The sequence below is a fragment of the Mustela lutreola genome, chromosome 5 (assembly GCF_030435805.1).
Source record: "Mustela lutreola isolate mMusLut2 chromosome 5, mMusLut2.pri, whole genome shotgun sequence".
NCBI lineage: Eukaryota > Metazoa > Chordata > Mammalia > Carnivora > Mustelidae > Mustela > Mustela lutreola.
This window is the reverse complement of record NC_081294.1, coordinates 7,267,892-7,289,608: the sequence shown is the minus strand read 5'-3', so window position 1 is coordinate 7,289,608 and position 21,717 is coordinate 7,267,892. Positions and strand designations below refer to the sequence as shown.

Below are 21,717 nucleotides of genomic sequence, written 5' to 3'. Positions count from 1 at the left end.
ATTAGCTGTGAGAGGTTGGTCCAGTGATGATTTCTCCCCCGATAGGGGGACATTTTATGCCATCAAATCATGTGCCAGTGGGACCCTGGAATGATCCTTTGTAAGAGGAGACGTCTAATCACCCCTCATTGCAAATATGTTTCAAAATAATTTGATTAAATAAGGAATGTAGTGAAATAGCGTTAGAGACTTCAAGCTTATTATCAAGACTTCTAAATGGCTTAGCCTTGGCTTAAAGCTTTATTGCTGATAAGAGATAGTCATGGCACACAAGTAGCAATTTGAGTTTTGTTTTTCTCCTACACACACACACACACCCCATAGTGGAGAGTGTATGTTGAAACGGCTCAAGTCTATGACTTTGATTAGAAACAAATCATTCATGTGTTCTTCTCATGGCAGGCAGCTAATAAAAAGCACGGGTCGCCATCGTGGGGGGAGATACGAGTCCTGGATTTCATAGGCTGCAAAATTCACATAGGAGTCCATGTATGTCTTTTAAAAATGATTCCCGGCAGCCCGCGGAGCCTGGCTTGGAACTGGGTTACAAACACTATGTAGTTTTATGACCATGCTTTTGTTGTGTTTCTGACCAGCTCCCGTGGCAGGGGAGCTATGTGTATGCAGTTTATGTTTCTCTTTTCTTTCATTGCCTTTTAAAATTTTTATAAAGTTGTTTGTTTCTAAGGCTGAAGCCTTTGAGCACTGACAAGGAATACACAGCAAAGCCTGGTTTTCAACAGAGTGTGAGATGGCTTAAAATGGGGCGTTCCAAGTTCCATTACAATGTGACGCAGGTACGTGTTAATCATTGTGCACCAGGCAGAGAGGTGATGCATGCAAAGAATTCAGTATTATAAAATTCACACTTTATAACAGTGACGATCTAAGCTCTCTGTTGTGAAGGAAAGGTATAGTAGCAAGAGTGTCTCTGACCATGGGTTTGTGTTGTATCGAGGGAATTCAATTTATTAGTAAGTATATACCTTTGTAAGTAGAATGATAGAGGGTATATACAACAGGTTTTGAGTACAGGGTTGAAGGAAAAGTTCATTCTCATGATGAGAATGGGTAAATAGCAAAGTGTTGGCAGTTGCATTGAGGTGGCCTTTCACAGGACAGGAGGGGTAGATGGGAAGTTGTAGTTTGCAGAAGGTATGGTGAGGATAAAGATCTAAAGAATGTATTGACACCAAAATGGTGGTGTCTCAAGAATTGCTGAATCATGCCTGGTGCGTATGGGAAGATGAGGTAGGGGTTTGCGATGAGATTGGGTGGCATCTTTTGGGCCATGCTCTGGGACTGTCCACAGGATCCCAGCCAGAGGGTCCAGGCAGAGGCATTTAAGCCATGTCGAAGGTAGATGGAAGAAAAAAAGAAGACAGCCAGGGATGTCCACCTAGGACACTGGTCTGGGCAGGAGAGAAGGCCATTCAATGGGTGCCATTTTGTAGCCACTTAATACATGCCTGTGTTGGGGGCAGTAGAAGGACAGGTAGATGGTAATGGTATTTTAGGGGAGCAGAAAGAGTGGGCAAAGGTTAGTATACTTTTCCAGAGTCACCAAGCTAGAAAGGAGGGCAGAATTCGAACCCATCATCTGCCTGATTCCAGAAATCTCTCCAAGAACCTATGGAACAAACCCTTTTGCATGGTGGAATTGGAGATGAAGCCATAACACCTCTTCTGAAGTTGTGGATGAGAAAAGCCTGGAGAGGAGAGTTGACAGTGGAGACGAGCTGTCAGCATCCTTTTTAGCTCTGTGGTTTTAGATCTACAGTGGAATTAACGAGTCCTTGACCATGAGCAAAATCACCTTATTTATGAATTGTATGAATCTGTGGATATTTTGCTGACCCTTCTTTATGGATTAGGTTAAGAGAAAAGAATGGACTAAGAGAGTAGTGTTTAGACATTCGAGCCCAGTGTGTGTGCGTGGACACATGTGTAATTGTTTTAAGCACGTGACACATGCTTCTAACAAATAAGGACACAGTTCTCCATGCTATAGACCAGTACACGCCACGGTCTAAAGATTCATATGCGGGGTCCGCTTGGACCGCAACAGGCTGATGTTTGATTAATCCAAAGCTGCTGGAGGCGGGGCGCTGGCCTGCTTGAGGACACTGGTCTGGAGGGAATGGTGACAGTTGGGAAAAGAGGCAGCTCTTTGTTATGACTCTATATTGCCCTTGGCTAGCACCCCTGGGCCAGTTCTCATCCTTGACATTTTTTAGTACAACTCCCGTGGGATGAGAATCTTGCCCAGAGAATCTCCATAGGGTGAGAATCTTGCTCTGTGGTCAAGGAATTAAGTTCTGAAGTTATGCTTGCTAAAGATTTATAGGACTGTTATCCAGGAAAAACATAACTATTTCATGATGTGAAATGCTAATGTGACAGCTCACAGCACATTTCGTTCGACCTCTCGCTGTGGGAACTGTGCAGAGAGGGGCGATTCTGAGACTTCAGGAGCTGAGGAGAGGACCATGGGGGACTGCTAACTCGGGGTCATCACACAGGTGTCGTGCAACAGAGGCTTTCTGAAGAGGGGGGCCCTGTGATCCCTGGGATAGTTCTGAGGTTCCAGAAAAGCGTGTTTAATAACAGAGGGCGGATATGGTGGGCAACATTTTTTTTGGCTGACAAATGGTGCTAGGTCCCGAGTCTTCAATGGAACTTATTGCTTTGAGCCAAAAAGTATCAGAGCATTTATGGTTTATATCCATAGTTGATGTCACATGTCCAAGAGCTTGGGAACAGGCAGCTTCTATGGTTACTACCCCTCCACCTTCATGCCCACTGGTTCTTCCATTTTGCTCTTCTTTTGGAGAATGACCAACACTGGGAAAACTTTCCTTTGGCTATCTGATTTAGTTGCTTTAACACTGGAAAAACACAGGGAGGAATGGAAATTTCTATCAGAAGTGTTTAGCTGAGGAAGTGTGTGCAGAGTCTGTAGGGGTTGTTGAAGGGTGTGCATGGAATGAATGTTGGAGGTGGCAGTGAACTTGGGGGCTTGGAGAGACCTCCAGCCCCATAATTCTTAGGTAAGTGTGAGCTATAAAATTATTTTAAAGTGTTAAGTAAAGTGTAAGCACTTAAACGATGAGGTAATTGATGCTGATAAATCATATAAATTGTATAATAATTAATAATTATAAATAGGGTAAGATATCTAAAGCTGTTTTGGAGTGAGAGGCTTCATGGGGATGTGTGTGTCAGCAAGCTCTCTGGGTAACGGGTCCATTTCAGCCTAAAACTACCTTGGGCTCATTTCTGGGTTTTCCATTCTATTCTGTTGATCCATGGGTGTAATTTTGTGTCCGTACCATACCGTTTGGACCATTACAACTTTGTAATAGAACTTGAAGTCTGGAACTCTGATGCCTCCAACTTGGCTTTTTGTTTTCATGGTTGCTCAGCCTATTCAGGGTCTTTCTTTGTTCCAACCACATTTTAGGATGGTTTGTTCTAGTTCTGTGAAAAATGCTTTTGGTATTTTGATAGGGATGGCACTCAATGTGTAGATGGCTTTGGGTAGGACAGACATTTTAAGAATATTTGTTCTTCCAGTCCCTGAGGATGGACCGTCTTTCCAATTGTTTGTCTTCTTATCACTTTCTTTCATCAGTGTTTTCCTGTTTTCAGAGTACAGGTCTTTCAACTTTTTGGTTAAGTTTATTCCTAGGTACTTTATTATTTTTCATGTAATTGTTTAATGGGTTTTTTTTTCTTAATTACTCTTTCTACTGCTGCATAATTAATGTATAGAAATGCAACAGATTTCTGTACGTTGATTATGTATTCCAAGACTTTACTGATTTTTTTTTATCAGTTCTAATAGTCTTTTCATGGAGTCTTTTGGGTTCTCTGTATATTATCATGTCATATGTAAATAGTGAAAGTTTTGCTTCTTGTTTACCAACTTGGATGCCTTTTATTTCTTTTTGTTTTCCAAGTGCTCTAGCTAGGACTATGTTGAATAAAAATGGTGAGAGTGGACATCCTTGTCTTGCTCCTGACCTTAGGTGTAAGCTCTCAGTTTTTTTCCCCATTGAGGATGATGTTTGGGGTGGGTTTTTCACATAACATCTGTATTATGTTCAGTTATGTTCTCTCTAAAACTACTTTGTTGAGGGATTTTTTTTAAAGGTTTTATTTATTCTTTGACAGAGAGACAGAGAGAGAGGGAACACAAGCAGGGAGAGTGGGAGATGGACAAGCAGTCTTCCCCTGAGCAGGGAGCCTGATGTGGGGCTCGATCCCAGGTCCCTGGGATCATGAGCTGAACCAAAGGCAGACGCTTAATCGACTGAGCCACCCAGGTGCCCTTTGTTGAGGGATTTTGTCATGATGGATGTTGGACTTTGACAGATGGTTTTTCTGCATCTATTGACATGATCGTATAGTTTTAATCCTTCCCCTTGTTGATGTGACTGGCAAATACTGAACTCCCCTTACAGTGCAGGAAGAAATCGCACTTGATCATGGTGAGTGGATAAAGAAGATGTAGTGTACCTATACGTGCAGTGGAATAGTATTCAGCCATAAAAACAATGAAGTTTTGCCATTTGCAACCACATGGCTGGAGCTGGAGGACGTAATGCTGGGCAGAATCCGTGAGTCAGGGAAAGACAAGCACCACATGATTTCACTCCGATGTGGAATGTAAGAATCAAAACAAATGAGCAATGGAAAAAAGAGAGAGAGAGAAACCGAGAAACAGACTCTTTCTATTTTAAAGTTTTTTTTTTTTTTTTTTTTAAGATTTTATTTTATTTTTGACAGAGAGAAATTACAAGTACACTGAGAGGCAGGCAGAGAGAGAGAGAGAAGGAAGCAGGCTCCCCGCCGAGCAGAGAGCCCGATGCGGGACTCAATCCCAGGACCCTGAGATCATGACCCGAGCCGAAGGCAGCGGCTTAACCCACTGAGCCACCCAGGCGCCCCTTAAAGATTTTTTTATTTGAGAGGGAGAGAGAGAGCGCACGAGAGCACACAAGTTGGGGGGAGGGGCAGAGGGAGAAAAGAGAGAATCCTCAAGTAGACTCCCGGCTGAGCACAGAGCCCCATGGATCCCAGGATCCCGAGATGACTTTAGCCAAAACCAAGAGTTGGACGCTTAACCGGCTGAGCTCCCCAGGCACCCCTAGACTCTTAACTGAAGAGAACAAACTGACGGTTACCAGGGGGAGGGGGTGGGGGGTGGATGACACGGGCGGCGGGGATGAAGGAGTGCGCTTGCTGTAGGAACAGTGGGTGACGCAAGTGTTGGATCAACTGTGTTGCACACCTGAAACTATTATCACTCTCTTAACTACCCTGGAATTAAAATAAAGACTTAATAACAAATTTGCTTTGGGCTCCAAAGCCGGTGTCAATTTCACACTGGTTTTTCTGTAGCTCTTCTATTTTTTCTGTAGACCAGTAGCTCACCCACCCCCGGTCCCCGTCTATGTCAGGCTAATGGGGACTTGGCCAGTGAAAAACTGGGTACATGAAGAGCCTTCTCCCTACTGGCTTGCCAGCCACCACTGGTCACCTGATGCCACCCCCGAGGCCACTGTTCCTCAAACTGGAAAGACCCACCGAAGCCCCCCCCTCGGAGTGAGACATACTCCTCCTGTCTTTCTTACCTTCTGTTGCTGGAGCTATCGTCCCGAGAACCGGGTAGCCTGAGTTGGAGTTTGGAAGTGACATCTTCTAACAGCTTGATATATATAATTCACATACAATAAATTTCACCCTTTTAAGGCTTAAAAATGTGTTTACTGCACATTTTATATGTTCTTAGCCACTGTTTAATTTTGGAATTTTTTCATCACCCCAGAAAGAAAACCTGTAGCTGTCAGTGAAAAGTCCCCCTACCCACCTCCCCCCTAACCCTGGCAATCACTCGTCTGTATTCTGTCTCTGTGGATTCGCCTCTGTCTGACATTTCATACCAATGGCATCCAACCGTATGTGGCCTTTTGTGACTGGTTTCTTCCCCTCACACAGTGTTTTCAGGGGTCATCCGTGATGAGGTGTATGTCCGCACTTTGTTCCTTTTTCGAGCTGAGTGATGTTACGCTGTGGAAAGATCACATTTCTCTGTCCATTCACCGTTCATTAGTTGATGGACATTTGGATGATTTCTACTTTGTTGGACCACTCATGTACAAGTTTTTGGGTGGACATGAATTTTTATTTTTCTTAGGTATATACCTAGGGGTGAAATTGCTACATCGTTGGAATTTTTACAGAGACAAATACTTTAGTGGCAGCTCACATTTGAGGTGTAACACTCACTTTACAGAGCTTAAAAAATGTGATGCTTTCTCCATTGGTGTTGGCAAACTGTGGTTGCAAAATTGTCAGCAACCTAAAGTCCTGGGGACACAAGATTGTACAGTGGTTTTTGAGTCAGACCCAAGTTAATTCAAGTTCTGGCATTGCTTTCTAGACTGACGGTAACCTTGGACTAGAAGGTTGAGTTCTTTGAATCATAGTTTCTCATCTGGATTAAACCCAGGTCTGTGATTCTCAAGCTGTCATGTTTTTTTTCAAAAGGCTTTCATGTCATTGCATGCAGAAAATGGTAAACATTTTTGTGGATAAAATTGGTAAACGGGGGAGACTTTTCACGTAGAGGTTAAGGGGTTGGTTCATGGCACACCTGAGTCGGAGTTCTTCAGTATTCCTGCCGTGCTGAATTCTTCTCAACCGTAACTCTCATTTCTTAGGAAATTGTTTTTTCAATACGTCTGCATTCAACTTAAAAAAAAAAAAAAAGTTCTTTTAAATTTTTTTTTATTTAGAGAGAGAGAGAATGAGGGAGAGCACAAGCAGGAGGAGGGGCAGAGGGAGAGAGAGGAGCAGACTCCCCGCTGAGCAGGGAGCCCAGTGTGGGGCTTGGTCCCAGGACCCTGGGATCATGACCTGAGCCAAAGGCAGATGCTTAACTGCCTGAGGCACCCAGGTGCCCCGATGTCTCTGGACTCTTGCCTCATCCTGAAACATCTCCTGTTCTGATCTGTGAGAATCACCATTAACTACTAGAGAAAGATGGTGAGCTATAAACTAAGCTTTTGAAGGGTTACGAGCTCATTGTATTCACAATGGCATGCGGAGGAAACATACAAAATTAATGAAGACTCTGGCGAGGCTGCTTTTGAACACTTTAGCTCTGAGTTCCACTTGGAAAGTCGAGGTTGACCCCCTACCAGCGCCTGTCCTTTGATCTGGCATTTGATGCCACACCTTTATCATTTTTTTTTTTTTTTCCTAGGCTTCAGAACATCATACTGTTTTTCTGGATTTTTATTCTGTGCTTGCTGGAGTCAGTAGGTCTTCGGTCAGTGTGGAGTTTAGGTAAAATGTCGAATTTAAATTCTGGATTCCTGCCATGCATAAAATCCTTGGCTGTGTGGGATTCCTCTAGAGAAGCTGGGCACAGTAACTTGTTCTGTTTGATTTTTCTCCGGGGATTATAGCTCCGATCAGCTGTCCCCTTAGAACAGGGCCACCTAGGACGCTGCAGTGTACCTGAGCATGGTGGCCCTCCAGCCCTGATCAGATAAAAGCGTTCTGGTCTTTTTAAAAAGAACTGAAGGTTGTCTTTGACACCATCTCCCCAATCCTTGCTGGTGCTTTCAGGCCTGACCACGTGGACCAAATGTGTCCAGGCTGGACTCAGAAGCTAGAGCTTCTTCTGTCCTGGGGGGATGGAAATGAATCAGCAAGGGGACGTCAGTCCGTTCATCGTGATTCTTCTCTGTAGCATTTTCCTAGCAAATCATACATGTAATTTTTTTTCTCATGATAATAACCACACATTCCCATTTATAGGAAACTTGCAAAAACTATCCTCCCCCCGAAGTATGGAACAGTGATGCACGCCCCCATACCCCAGAACATGCTAACGATTGGTTGTTTTCCTCCAGACGTTAATTGGAACAGTGAAGATCCGTGTTGTTCTGTGTAACGATTACTGCACACTTAGAGTGCGCCTGGCGTTGTTCTAAGTGTTCCGCGTTGGTGAGAACAGTAAATCTTCACAAACCATGTGAGAAACACACGGAGGTTGTCCCAACCTGAAGACGGAAATAGAGGGCCCACAACCACCCAGAGGCAGAGCGGGGATTTGCCTCAAATTTATAGTCAGACGTGGGGACCAGCCTTCTGGTGTTCACTGTGAGAATGTGTGTGTGTGTGTGCAAGCACGTGGACATGCATTGTAGTGGGTGTGTCCTTCCTCTGTGTCTGTGTGTGTATGTTTATATGTGCCACACACAGTTTATTTTCTGCCAGGACACTTACTACTATTACTTCTCATGGCCTTATCATTTCTTTTAAAAATAATCTCCTATCTTCTGATGTAGTTAAAAATAAACTCCTGATAGAGTTAATTGTAAAAAGCCATTTTCTTCTCTCCAGCTAGAAGCTTCCAAATCATGTTTGTAATGCGTAACGCTTAGACTAGGAGGACCATTATTCCCTCTAAGTCTTTGCTGGTATAAAAGATGAATGCCTTTGGAGAATGTTCAGCAAAGTGTATGACTATGTTTAAGGCCCTTCGGGTTTTTCAGGGTCTGTGTGGGTGTGGGTCGGTGTGTTAGATCAGGAAAGCACGTTTAGTTAAACAGCGATAACCACCAACTGCCTTATGGTGGTGTTTTAAAAATGGCCATAAGAGCAGTCCTGGATTCGAGCAGGTAGGGACAAACTTTTTCGGACTTTTCAGGCAAAGTAGCTTTGTTCCACAACTTTCCAATTCACTGTAATCTGAGATGAGTTACTGAACGGGGTAGGTCTGTCTGTGCTTCTCTGTGAGGAGGTGTCCGCAGCTAGCGAGCTCTGTGCCTGGAACCTCCGATTTTTCCAGAATGAGTGTTTGTGCATTAAAGCCCAGCCGCATTCTCTCCAGGCTCATCTCCGTGGTTGTGGTTGTAACCAGAGAGAACTGTAGGAATTTTCCAGAACAGTGAGCTTAAGCATACTGTCTGCCTCTCACATGTGACGTTAGACAGAGTACATCACTTTGTCCTCTATGCTCAACCAGAAACACGATCTAGAGCTTCTCAACAAAACACATGTGTGTTCGCTTTCCTGTAATGAATTCCCAGGGATGTGTTATTGACTGAGGTACAGTGGCCGGTTAGAGCACTGAAACCCAGGACGGCTGCATTGGGATCCGAAAACTTTTCTGAAGGCCTGCCTACCAGAGTTCTCTTCAACATAAACAGAGAGCTTTGCATAATACGGTTTATCAGTGGAGGCTGATAAAGCCAATTTCCTCAGGCAAGAGTGAAGTTTTGCCCCGAGGGAAAGGGAATCTAGAAAGTAAAGAAGTGGGAGGTGTCAGTCAAGAAGCATCTGTCCCTACTCCCAGTTCACACCGGCCTGCCTAACTCTTCCTCCCTGGACTTGAAATGAGAATAGGAACTTCCTGTGGGTATGGAGAACACATAGGGGAAGTTGGCCCCTGCTCTCAGCATCTGTGGCTTCGCCCCTGCAGCTGCTCCCCCCCCCCCCCCCCCGAGTCAGCCTGAATCTCATACTTGTATCAGGGCTCCTGTCTCATGAGTTAATCCATAAAGCTAAGCTCACCTCACTCATTTATTTTAAACTTTAATATTTTTGCTCATTTTGAATTATCTATGAAAAAATAAGTGCCTGTTGAAAATTCGAGTTCCTGGAAGCAGGTGAAATACCTCTACTTCTGGGAGTAGTGTAGGGTTCTTTGAATCTGCAAACATATCAAAAAAATAATTTGGTTTATTTTCGTCGAACGTTCGTTCGTTCTCTCTTATTTATCTTTATATAGAGAAATACATGGAACAGTGATGCACTTAATTATGCTTTTCAGCCAACATCATTATTTTTTTAAAAAGTGAAGTATGGTGAACAGAGGACATGTTATTAGCTGCAGGCATACATTGTAGTGATTCTGGATTTTTATACGTGATGAAAGATCCCCATGATAAGGCTGATCACCTTCTGGTCTCCATACAAAGTTATTTTTTAAAAATCTTATTTTATTTAAATTCATTTAATTAACATGGAGTCTATTATTAGTTTCAGAGGTAGAATTTAGTGGTTCATCAGTTACATAGAACGCCCAGGGCTCATTCCATCACGTGCCCTCCCGAATGCCCATCCCCCCTGTTCCCCCATCCCCCCGCCCCCCCAGCAGCCCTCAGTTTGTTTCCTATGATTAAGAGTCTCTAATGGTCTCTTTCCCTCTGTGATTTCATCTTGCTTATTTTTCCCCCCCTCTCTTCCCCCTATGATCCTCTGTTTTGTTTCTTTTTTTTTTTTTAATATTTTATTTATTTATTTGACAGACAGAGATCACAAGTAGGCAGAGAGGCAGGCAGAGAGAGAGGAAGGGAAGCAGGCTTCTTGCTGAGCAGAGACTCGATCCCAGGACCCCGGAATCATGACCTGAGCCAAAGGCAGAGCTTTAACTCACTGAGCCACCCAGGTGCCGCATCTCTGTTTTGTTTCTTAAATTATACATATCAGAGAGATCATATGAAAATTGTCTTTCTCTGATTGACTGACTTCGCTTAGCATAATACCCTCTCGTTCCATCCATGTCGTTGCAAATGGCAAATTTCATTTTTTTGGTGGGTGAGTAATATTCCTGTGTGTGTGTGTGTGTGTGTGTGTGTGTACACAGCACATCTTCTTTCTCCATTCATCTGTCAATAAACATCTGGGCTCTTTCCGTAGTTTGGCTATTGTGGACATTGCTGCGCTAATCATTGGGGTGCACGTGCCCCTTCAGGTCGGTATGTTTGTGTCCTTTGGGTAAACACCTCGTAGTGCAGCTGCTGGGTTGTGTACGGTAGCTCTATTTTTGACTTTTTGAGGAACCTCCAAAGGTTTTTTTTTGTGTGTGTGTGTTTTTTTTAAATATTTTATTTATTTGAGAGAGAGTACATGTGAGGGAAAGGGCAGAGAGAGAGGGACACGCTTCATTTATTTCATTTATTTATTTATCTGACAGACAGAGATCACAAGTAGGCAGAGAGGCAGGCAGGGAGTAGGGGAAGCAGGCTCCCTGCTGAGCAGAGAGCCCGATGCAGGGCTCAATCCCAGGACCCTGAGATCATGACCTGAGCTGAAGGCAGAGGCTTAACCTACTGAGCCACCCAGACGCCCCCGTATGACCATTTCCCCGTTGAGATAGCAAGGGCAGCTCATCCAAGCCTCCTTCGGATACAATATCCACGGCCCTCAGGTCACTCAGCCAGAGTCTGGCTTCTCTCTGCCTTGTGACATGGCACCCCTGTACGCAAGGACAGAGCCTGTGCCCCCCCCATCACTATGGCCCCTCAAAGACATCACAGTTCTCTGCACATAGAGAGTATCAAACATTCGTTGAGCGAATGCACCAACCAACCATCAACAAACCCTGGGAAGAGGTGGCAGGCTGATACAGAAGGAGGCTGGGCATCACATGAGTTCTGGAAGCACAGGAATCATGGGAATGTCCTGGAAATAAAAAGATCACACTTTTCACGGAGAAATGGAACCATGTCTCAGGGTAGAATTTACAGAGAAGGGGGGTAAGATAGCAAATCCATTTACCTGTTTGAAATGCAAAGACCAAAGTTATTTGTAATGAGATCAGCTAAATTACGGTCCATCCATACTATTAACTATGATGCGGATTGTAAACCCGATGTACTGAAACTCTACTCGCTGGCATAAAAATGTGCACCCCTATGTCCATCGCAGCCTGATCTATAACAACCGAGCTATGAGAGCAACCAAAGTGTCCACAGAAAGTAAAGAAGTGGGAGGTGTCAGATGAGTGGAGAAGGAAGATCTGACACAGAGAGAGAATACCGTCCAGCCATCCAAAGAACGAGATCTTGCCCTTTGCCACAGCACAGATGGACCTAGAGGGTGTTATGCCCAGTGAAATAGGTCAGATGGAGAAAGACAAATCACATATGATTTCACTTGTATGTGGAATCTTAAAAGCAAAACAAATGAATAAACAAAGCAAAACAGAAACAGATTCATGGATACAGCAAACTGACTAGTAGTTACCAGAGTGGGAAGGGGTTGGGGGAGGCTAAAACAGGTAAAGAAGGTTAAGAGATAGAAATTTCCAGTAATAAGATAAGTAAGTCATGGGGCTGGCATGTACAGCACAGGGAATGCAGTCAGTAGCACTGGAATGATTTTGTACGGTGAGGGGGCACATGGGCGGCTCAGTTGGTTAAGCGTCTGCCTTCTGCTCGGGTCATGATCCTGGGATCGAGTCCCGCATCAGGCTCTCTGCTCAGCAGGGAGTCTGCTTCCCTTCCTCTCTCTCTGCCTGCCTCTCTGCCTACTTGTGATCTCTGTCTGTCAAATAAATAAATAAATGAAATCTTAAAAAAAAAAGAAAAGAAATGGTCATACAAATAGGAGCACTGGGGTTTGATCTGGAACTTGGAAGGACTTGAGGTTCTCGTACTAGACCAGGAGGGATGCGTTCGAGGGATGCGGGAGGCGTGGGGCGTAAGCAGAGTTAGTAAGTGTCCGACTTTGATCAGGTGGCTTGATAGGGGAGGTCAACAGGGAGCAGACCTACCAGCCTTTTCAGCATCCATCATTTTCACAGTAGCGCCGCCGTGAGGTTTCTGTGGGCATTCCCTGGCTTTCCCATATAGCTGCCACAACTTCCAAACATTTATTTAATGCTTTTTTAAAATTTGCAGTAAATATGGATTTACTCTATTCTATATTACCCTTGACTTTTTCACCCCCTGGCATTCTGTGTATTCATTTATGCTGTGTGTGACTGGTGTCCATTCCTGCTTCTTGTGATCTGGTATACCACACAAATTTGCATTCTCTCGGTGGACACCTGTGTTGCTTTCAGGGTTTTGCTAGTGTGAAGAGCGCTGACGTGTCTCCCGGGCAGGTGTGGAATTTTGCTGCATCTGGGGTAGCCCACAGTTACGGTGCTTCTGAAATACTGTCCTGCTTTTGTCTTCCCATGCTCATTTGATTTTTAGAGATTTTTATTTCTATAAGATTTCAAGCACACTTTTCTTTTTGTAAATCATTCTCATTTCTATTTATTATGACTTTTTTGGTGCTTCCTAATTGCTAGGGACAGCTCCACATTATATCAAATGAGCTCTTCTAATTTTGAGCCATGGTTTCGAACTCCACGTTACAGATGATGGAACCTGAGGCATGAGGCTCCTGTTGGAGCTGGTGGGTCCCCAGGCGCTCTGGGTCCCAAGTCTGTGCTGGTTGCACACTCCGCCCTCCCCCCTTCCCCGGCCCCACCATAGTGCGCCCCACCATAGTGCTCCTCTCCTGCACCTGCTGGGGGCAGGGCAGGTCCCTGGGACATTCTAGGCAGTTCTTCACTTTTTGCCAGACAGAAGCAGGAGTCAGATCTCCTGCCGCTGTGTTAGAACCCCTTCACTGCTGGGGACGACTTGGCCAAATTGACGCAACCTCACAGTTGTTTGTCTGGACTTACACTTAGGAATTGTTCCTTTTGTGCTTACACGAATGTACCCACCATCTCCTGGTTTTTCATATTTTGAAATACAGGATTTAAAACACTTAGGGAGCATGTTCCAACCATGGAGGCCTTTCTCATGATGTCCTGCAGGATCTTTCCACACCTCCGGCTAACGAACTGAAGAATAAAATCTCCCATGTTCACAGCATCGCACTATGTGCTAATCATTTGACGCTTTTGTGGTAGCGAATCCAAGGTCTTTATTGACTTTTGTCTTGGGAAATCTCACTAATAGGCTGATTTCCTGCCAGTGAACTTGTCGTTTTCCATCAAAATTCTCCTGAAATTTGCCATAAGCTGTACTCAGTGGCGCTGGCAGAAAGTGTGGATCGGCACAAGGGTGTTTTCTATCACTTGGACAAAGACTATCTTGGCTTCTAGCCCCTCTAGGACCTAGTCCTCAGTCAATAGTATTTATTATATGTCCTACTTTCTTCTGGGCCTGGGGGAATAGCAAATGAACAGAACTAAGGCTCAGTTCAAGGCTTCCGTCTGAGTAGGTTAAACAGGCCATAAACAAATCTGTCAGTAGAGTGATTTCAAGTAGTTTGAAGTGACATGAAGAGAAAAATCACAGAATCCAGTGGAGAGTAAGACACGGTGCTCTAGCTGGCCTGGCTGGGGATGCCTTTGAGTAGGTGACATCTGAGTGGAAAGAGAAAGGCGGCAGTTTGAAAGGACCCTGAGAAAAGACTTTGGGACCCACATGCCCACAGGTGCTGTCTGAAAGGTGAAGACTTTGGTGAGTTAAAGGACCAGAGACAAGATCCCAGCATGTGTGCACGCGCAGGCGCGCGCTGCGCGCGCGCGTGTGTGTGTGTGCGCGCGCGCGTGCCCATTTTGTGGTCTGGGCGTGGAACCGGGGGTCCTGGTGTAGGTGCAGCAGTGGGTGGGCCGACTCCATAGCGGTTCTTAGTTGGGGTCAAGGGTTTGCATTTGTGAGAGGTTGTGAAGGGAGGGTATTTCAAAGGCTTTAAACAGGGAAAGCACCTCATCTCATTAAGTCTCGTCCCCTCCCCCCTTTTAATATAGCCTTATTGCGCCTACCAACATTCCTTTAAAAATACACAGATATTTTATTACCGTTGATTTTTCCAGCTTTATTGAGGTGTCATGACAAACAATGTATATTTTTATGATGTACAGTGTGGTGTTTTGATGTATGTATACATTGTGAAGTGATTGTCACAGTCAAGCCAAGTAACACATCCATCACCATACAGAGTTATATGTGTGTGTGTGTGTGTTGAACACGTTAAGATCTACTCTTATAGCAAATTCTAATTTACAGTACAGCATCATTAACCCTAGTCACCGTGCTCTACGTGCAACCTGCAGCGCTGATTCATTCTTCCCAGCTGAAACTCTGTCCCCCCTTGACCAACATCTCCCTGTTTCTCCCACTACCCCGGCCCCTGGCAGCTACCATTTTACTCTCTGCTTCTCTGAGGTAGACTTCTTCGGACTCTGCACAAAGATTAACCCGGTTACAACGTAGAGAATGGACTGTTGAGGGGGCGAGAGGGAAAAGCCCCAAGACTGACTAGCGGGGCTCCCACTCACTGAGTCCAGGTCAGAGATGAAGTGGCCTAGTCTGGGACAGCAGCTTTGGAGACACGAGGAGAGGACAGGGGTGTGATGCCATTGGCACAGTTCACTGGTGGCTTTCCAGTGTCCTGTGGGGAAATCAGGGAGAACAAAGTGCTTCTAGCTGTGACAGGGAATTGAGGCAGGAAGCTGATTTGGGGCAGGGGAGAATCAGCCGTTAGTTTAGTCAGGGACAGTATCTGCAGAACCGTGGGGTGCACGTGGGCTTTTGGGACATAGAAAAAATAAAATAAATTTCCAAAAAAAAAAAAAAAAATGAAGCCAGGGACTTAATGTGGGAAAAGTTGTTTTACTTCTTTCATCTACTTAGGGGGCCTCCTTGAGTGCCCCATCTGTGAAATAGGTAAGAATTCTAATGCTTGTTTTATAGGTTTATCTCAGCAAAGAAAGAGATACAGTCATATACTGCGCGGATGCGGAGAGCCCTCCCTGCAGTTTCTTACATTTTATTATTCTCTGGTGGAATCTTCGATTTTGGTATGATAGGTCTTAGTGGTTTTTAATTTTAGTGATGATTTCTTATTCTTGTTTTTATTTTATTTTATTTTTTTAAAAGAGGGAGGGAAAGAGAGCAAGGGAACGAGAGCGAGCAGGGGTGCAGGGGCAGAGAGAGAGAGGCAGAGAGAGAGGGAGAGAGAATCATAAGCAGGCTCTACACCCAGCATGGAGCCTGATGTGGGGCTCAGTCTCACGACCCAGAGATCATGACCCGAACCGAAATCAAGAGTGGGATGCTTAACTGACCAAGCCACCCAGGTGCCCCATTTATTCTTGTTTTTAATAAACTGACCCCAAAATTACAAATACAGTAGGCCCCCCCTTATCTCTCCCTGTTTCCTGGGGATATGTTCGAAGACCCTCAGCAGATGTCTGAAACCACAAATAGTACCAAACTCTCTATGGCCCATGTTTTTTAGTAATGCGTATCGATGACAATTCAGTTTTTCCATCAGGCCTAGGAAGAGACTGACAACAACAGCTAACCGAGAGAGAGCAGTATAAGAACATATTGTGATCAGAGTTAGGTACCTTATCGTCCTGTATCCGTCCTTCTTCTCGTGTGGTGTGAGGTAACGAAATGCCTGTGTGACGAAGGGAAATGCAGTGAGTGACGCAGGTGCTGTGACGTCCTGTGATGCTACGACTGACCTTCGGGCCCCACGTCAGAAGTAGGCTCAACTGCCTCTGGGCTGTGGTTGACTAAGGGTGGCTGGGACTATGGATAGCAGAGCCACGGACGGATAAGGGGGGATGACAGTAGTTCTCTTGAGGCCTCCTGTTTTATTTTTTATTTTTTTAAGACTGAAGATGGTGACAGATTTGAATAAAGTCAGATGTGTCAACTGTGACATATCTGATCCATTGTGAATAGATATTATTGGATATCAGGCACAAAGGTTGTTCCCAACTGAAATCTGAAAACAATAAACCAGGAGACTTTTCATTAAATAATGCTTGTTTTTTTTCAAGTGTACCAACAGTCCATTTTCCGTAAATAGATCTTACAATATTTCAAGGTATTTGTGTTTTAAAACACCCTAGGATAATGAACTTGATAAATGGATTTCTCCTATAAATTATAATATCCTCCTTTTCCTGTCCTCTGACTTTTCAAGTGGTTCCAAGGGGTTATGGTGTCCCAGAATAGCTTAGGCGAGCTCCTCTGGATTCACACACTTCGGTTATGTCTTCCATGTGCTTTCGTGTTTCGAGGCCCAGGAGACTTCCTCTTCTCAGCCGCTCTGCCTATAATAATGCCTTCATCCCTTTGACCATTAATTGGAAAATTATGACATTTAGAAAGGACATTTTTCAAAACCATGGGAATCTTTGTATTTGGACCAGATGTTAAGAGAATTTTAATGGAGGAATAGAACATCTGTGACAAGGAAGAGCAGAGTCACAGACGACAGCAGGACGTGGACGGCGTATGGATGGGAGCGTAAGCTTTGTGAGGAAGGTGGAGAGGTGGGTGTGGGTTTGCATTATTTTCTCTGCAGGGATTCGTTTCCCCGGTGGTGGTTGTTCGTCTGTCCTATGCCCGTGATGTCCGGAGGCTGGCATTTCCCGCAGCCTGCTTTAGAGCGAGGCAGAAACCCCCAGAATGGTGTTTTCCGGTGATTGAGGCTGTAGCAGAGACGGGCGTTGCTGTTCCGTGGGGCCAGGCGAGCAACGTGAACTCCGACGGAGCTTGGTGATTGGGGGGAGCGGCAGGGAGGCCCGTCAAGGAACCGCGGACCTTGTGCAGGCCAGAAAGAGAGGCCTGTGGTTGGGTGGGGGCGGAGGGCACGCCTGTGGATGGGGGTGCGGAGTCGTGGGGTGTAGCGACCCCGTACCGGGGGCGGGTGGGCTGGGGACGATGAAGGAGGGGGAAGCGGAAGGCGAGTCCCCAGACCACGGGCCGCACCTGAGTCCACGGGGTGGCCAAGGGATGGACAGGCGGAAGGAGACAGTCGGCGGAGGCCGCTGATGGGGTCCCCTGTAGAGGACGAACCTCTGCCTTTTTGTGTGAAGACGTCTATTTTGGTTGATGTATGTGGGTTGTGGGCAGAGGTCTCGCAGAGTGTTCAAGATTTGGAAGGCACCGGGTTTTAGAAAGGATGGAAAGTCGCGTGAGTTGGAGGACACAGGCCACGGAGCGTGCGCACACAGAAGAAATGACAGTCCCGGAGTGCTTGGGGTGCCCCTTCCTTCGAAGGGAGGACGGAGAAGTGGGCGTTCCGGCTGGACAAGCTCACAGGAACGCTGGGGTGTTAGGACCCCGGGGAAGGGGGGCTGGGAGGTGCCCAAGGGACAGTCGGCGAGCAGGAGTGCCGCGCGGACAGCCGGTGCGCGAGCTCTCCGGTCGGGGTCGGCGGCGACCAGGTGACGGGCCACGCTGGTTGGCCGCGGAGACACCAGGGCGCACCCGTCTGTCCTGCTGCCGCTGTGTGCCGGTGCGCGCCGGCCTCCACGGTGCCTCTTCTGGTCCACAAGGAAACTAGCGGCGCCGGGGCCTACTTGGCTGAACTAAACGCCGACGGGAGGGGCGCCTGGGGGGCTCCGTCGTGAAGTGTCTCCCTTTGGCTCCGGTCACGATCCCGGGGTCGTGGGATCGAGTCCTGCCTCGGGCTCCCTGCTCAGCGGGGAGCCTGCTTCTCCCTCTCCCTCTGTGTCTACCCTACCCCTGAGGGTGCTTCCTCTCTCTGTCAAATAAATAAATAAAATCTTAAAACAAACAAACAAACCCAAAAGCAAACCAGGGGGAGCTATGAATACTCATTTATCCACCAGGAGTCACGGATCATTTGATTTCTGATTGTGTCCATGTGAATTTCCTGCCTTGGGGAATGTCTCTGGATAAATCTCCTAGAAGTTGTTGTTATAGTTGTATCGCCTTAGGGGCCATTATTTTTCTTTTCCTTTCCTTTTCCTCCCTCGCTCCCTCCCCCTTCCTTCCTTCCTTCCTTCCTTCCTTCCTCCCCCCTACCTCCCCTCCCCTCCCCTCCCCTCCCCTCCCCTCCCCTCTCCCTCTCCCTCTTTCTCTCTCTTCCTTCCTTCCTTCCGTCTGTCTGTCTGTCCGTTCTTCCTTCCTTTCGGGCCTCTGGTTGCTTCAGGTAGCACAGAAATGGATTGAGTGAACTTTCGCTTCGTTTTAAAACCTGCTGACAGATAAAATTAATATTGCCTTTGTGTAAATAATAATTTTATCTAATGGACTTCATTTACTTTTACGGCTCCTCCAGGCGATCTGGCGCTAAACAAGGGGAACAAGGCAAAATGGTAATAACGGTTCCCTTTGTAGAGAGATACAAACCGAGGTCACTGGAGCCAAACCGTTACTGAAATGCACAGAATCATTTAATGTTTGCTTTTTCCCCATTTATATCATGAGGTCATTTTATATAGTCATAAAATTCCATCTTATCTCGGTTCAGACGGGCTAACAATCTGTGAGTAACAGAGCCAGCTCCTTACCCAGTTACCCGAAGGGGGCAGCAGTGGTGCCCGTCTGTCATGTCAGTCCGTGTTTCCATGAACACATTCCTAAAATTCTCTAATTCATTGATGTTAAATCTTTTTTGGCTGAAACTAGGAAATCAAGGCACATGGGTTAAAATAATATAAAAAGGACTAAGTTTTTACCAAAAAAAATCCATATGTTAACGATCAAAGATGCAATATGTTTGGGGAACACTCTGACTTTTCTCATAGACTCTACGCCATAACAACAAAGCTTTAATTTCACTTTATTTCCCAAAGAATAAGATGTGCAGTTATTGGTTTTGAAAAAGGTTAGGAGAATCCATTTCCTCGAGCACTGTGCATTAACGTGAGCTTAGTGTTTTATTGATTCTTCATTTAATCCCATTTCCTGTGGAGCGCCTAGAATATCTGATCCTGTCGTGAAGAAAGACCCTAGATTCATTCAAGATACGTGCCCTCCAGCCCCGAAGGCAGCCCGTGCTGTGGTCCTCCTGGATCAGCCGCTCGTTCCTCTTTTCCGAGCACTGACTGTGACTGGAACCTGTTCAGAAGGAACGGTTTCTGTCTCCTTTCTCCCGTGTTTCCTGAGACTTTGCTCCGGCTTCTGGCTGACAGTTATCAAAAGATAGACGTTTGCTTGCTCGACCGATCTTGGCTGGACCGTGGCCTCTGCATCTCTGCCCCGCCGTGCTGGAGGGCTGCTCCTCGGGCACAGGTGCCCCCTTCAATGCGGCTGGCCAGAGGCCCCCATGCCCTCACTTGCTCCTACCTTCATTCACCCGCAGGATCCTTGACCTCGCCTGAGCCTCTGACTTCTCTGCTACAAAGTGATCTCACCTCCCTCTCACCTCACATTCCATGGGCTGGTGACTCATTTCCTATCCCGTGTGCCAGGGGACGGCACAGCCACCTCCCAGCGTTGTTTGCTCAGGGCAAGGGATGGGTGAATTGCAAATGCTCAGTCGAGGGGTGGCCCCGTGAGTCCGGATTCAAGCAGACGGCGGCGAGCGTGTGGGAACGCGTCGACCTGCCACCGTAACGGGGTGTTCAGTCTGTTTTGAAATGAGTCCAGCTGGGAGACAGGGCATCGTGTGAGCGTCCGTGCCACCCGTGATGGGGAGGCAGCTACCGTAACTGGTAGCCCTTGGTCCCTGCAAAGGAGCCGCCACGTGGGCTGGAGGGGGACCCGGCCTGAGCCTCGGGGGCGCGGAAAGACTCAGGGACGCCCGTGGCCCCAGCAGACGTACCGATGTGGCTGCAAGCCTTGCTCTGCGGACCCCGGTGAGGCCAGAGAGGCTGATGGAAAGAAAGCCTTTGCCGTGGGAGGAGTGGATGGAGACTCAGCAGATGGAGGTTTGGTGAAGGGGCACGCTGCCTTCTTTGAAAAAGCCTAGAAGGAATCCTGAGGGTTTTGAATAGGGCAGGGCTGTTTACCTGGCAGCAACTGATGATTGTGCAATGGACCCTGGACCCGTATTTGGCCGTGCCAGGGGATGGGTGGGGGGTGGTGGTGGTGGTGGTGGTGGTGGTGGTGGTGCAGGTGCAGTACAAGGGGGCTGGGGGGACAGGAGTGCCTGATAGAGGAATGTTTCTTTCAGTTTGGGCTGGGACTTTAGCCTTTGGGTGAGCTGTTCATCTGATACCTTGGAATAGGGCCAAGAGGTGGAAAGATCGTGACACGTCCACCTAACAGGAGGAGCTGTCTGTCCACCCCCTCCTGCTTGTCCTGCCTTTTGTGTTTCTGATGTTTCCATGGACTGACTTGTCCCCGTGTGCCTCAGCCCTTTGATACAAGGGTGGCTGCTCCGAAGGCAGGTGGGCAGGCGGGTGTGGGGCACGGCTACCTGAGTCCTCCCGGCCAGCGCAGAGACTCCGTTCCCTGCCCGATCTGGCATCTTCTCTCCCATGACAGCCCATCAAGCCAGCAGGTAGGAGCCGGGTCGGAGGGTGTCTGTGGATTCTGAACTGCACCAGTGGGTCTGGCTGTTTCCAAACACACAGTAGGTCTGGAGTTCAGAAGAAACAGCCTCGCCTGCCCAGAAGTATGTTAAGCTCCTTGTAGGTCTCTTTTTTTATTAATAACTGGTTAGACTTTGTTCCCGAAGCAGAACTTTCTGTGTAAACTTTCATTCTTTGGATTTCTTTTTTTATCTGACAACATTTTTTTTTAAACTAAAAGGAACAGTCATTTTTTTTTGTTTGCCCAAGCCTATTCATTTGCAGCGTGGGTGTGAATGGGAAATGTTATTTATTGCACAAACACTCACGTACAGAGTTTTGCTTATGGAGATGGTGCTTATAGAGGGCGCCTCCCACATCAGGAAAGAAAGGAAGGCTTCAGGGATTTTGAAGCAGATGCAGAAAAAAATGTTTTATTTGTCCCCAACCCAGCCTGTTGTGCTACATCTGCCTATTGGCAAACTCTCTTGTTTAGCATTAAATCACCTAATATATTTTGAAAAATTCCAGAGGTGCTAGGATGAACCCAGAATGACTTTTATTGAAATTGATCCCTTGAAATTTCCTTCCTCATGCATCTGCCCAGCATAGCAAGTAGTTGTAATTAACGAGGCTTCCATTTTTATCGGAATTTTGCTGAAATGAGTCCATAC

General features: G+C 46.4%; 1 protein-coding gene across 9 annotated transcripts in view; it reads left to right on the top strand.

Moving 5' to 3' along the window:
- Positions 1-21,717, top strand: part of SEMA5A (semaphorin 5A) — a 466,271-nt gene that overhangs the window by 137,373 nt on the left and 307,181 nt on the right. Inside the window, exon 1 of one of the 9 annotated variants that reach the window (XM_059173627.1) lies at positions 20,057-20,458. The exons of 7 other annotated variants lie outside the window; for them this stretch is intronic. The gene's annotated coding sequence lies outside the window, so the exon portion shown is untranslated. Of the gene's footprint in view, positions 1-20,056; positions 20,459-20,835; positions 21,034-21,717 lie in introns of those variants that run through there. One more of the 9 variants, XM_059173629.1, reaches the window with a different exon arrangement.